Source organism: Anolis carolinensis, unplaced genomic scaffold, assembly GCF_035594765.1.
Source record: "Anolis carolinensis isolate JA03-04 unplaced genomic scaffold, rAnoCar3.1.pri scaffold_10, whole genome shotgun sequence".
In the NCBI taxonomy this organism is placed as follows: Eukaryota; Metazoa; Chordata; class Lepidosauria; order Squamata; family Dactyloidae; genus Anolis; species Anolis carolinensis.
The window spans coordinates 2,102,252-2,103,907 of NW_026943821.1; positions in this window are offsets into that span (position 1 = coordinate 2,102,252).

Consider the following 1,656-nt stretch of genomic DNA (forward strand, 5'->3'; position numbering starts at 1 on the left):
CCTAGGAAGGGCAGATTATAATTTTGGAGATTTGATCAATCAGTCATATGAAAGGCATATACTGTAGTAGTTTTAAACTTGTAAGCCACGCAATCCCGAAACTAGGAAGACAGTGTGTGTGTGTATATGTGTATATATATATATATATATATATATATACACACAGTAGAGTCTCACTTATCCAACATTCTGGATTATCCAACACATTTTTGTAGTCAATGTTTTCAATACATCGTGATATTTTGGTGCTAAATTTGTAAATACAGTAATTACGACATAACATTACTGCGTACTGAACTACTTTTTCTGTGAAATTTGTTGTAAAACATGATGTTTTGGCGCTTAATTTGTAAAATCTGGACCAAGGATACCATAGAGTCATACTGGAGGACCTAGGAAATGCCTAGGAAGGGCAGATTATAATTTTGGAGATTGATCAATCAATCATATGAAAGGCATATATATAGTAGTTTTAAACTTGTAAGCCACGGAATCCCGAAACTAGGGGAAACTGTGTGTGTGTGTGTGTATACATACAGTAGAGTCTCGCTTATCCAACACTCGCTTATCCAACGTTCTGGAATATCCAACACATTTTTGTAGTCAATGTTTTCAATGCATTGTGATATTTTGGTGCTAAATTCGTAAATACAGTAATTACTACATAGCATTACGGTGTAACGAACTACTTTTTCTGTCAAATTTGTTGTATAACATGATGTTTTGGTGCTTAATTTGTAAAATCATAACCTAATTTAATGTTTAATAGGCTTTTTCCTTATTATCCAACATATTCGCTTATCCAACGTTCTGCCGGTCCGTTTACGTTGGATAAGCGAGACTCTACTGTGTATATATATATATATATATATATATATATATATATATATACACACAGTAGAGTCTCACTTATCCAACACTCGCTTATTCAATGTTCTGGATTATCCAATGCATTTTTGTAGTCAATGTTTTCAATACATCGTGATATTTTGATGCTAAATTCATAAATACATTACAGTAGAGTCTCACTTATCCAACATAAACGGGCTGGCAGAATGTTGGATAAGCGAATATGTTGGATAATAAGGAGGCATTAATGAAAAGCCTATTAAACATCAAATTAGGTTATGATTTTACAAATTAAGCACCAAAACATCATGTTATACAACAAATTTGACAGAATAAGTAGTTCAATACGCAGTAATGTTACATAGTAATTACTGTATTTATGAATTTAGCACCAAAATTTCACGATGTATTGAAAACATTGACTACAAAAATGCGTTGGATAATCCAGAACGTTGGATAAGCGAGTGTTGGATAAGTGAGACTCTACTGTAATTACAACATAACATTACTGCATATTGAACTACTTTTTCTGTCAAATTTGTTGTATAACATGATGTTTTGGTGCTTAATTTGTAAAATCATAACCTAATTTGATGTGTAATAGGCTTTTCCTTAATCCCTCCTTATTATCCAACATATTCGCTTATCCAACATTCTGCCGGCCTGTTTATGTTGGGACTAAAATGTTGCAGAACAATGTCAAGAATTTCCAAAAACTAATCAGAAAGAACAGAAGCACAATTTGGATATTTAAAAAGGGGAAGCAACCACATAGCACTATAATAGCAAACAATACAATTCCACCGA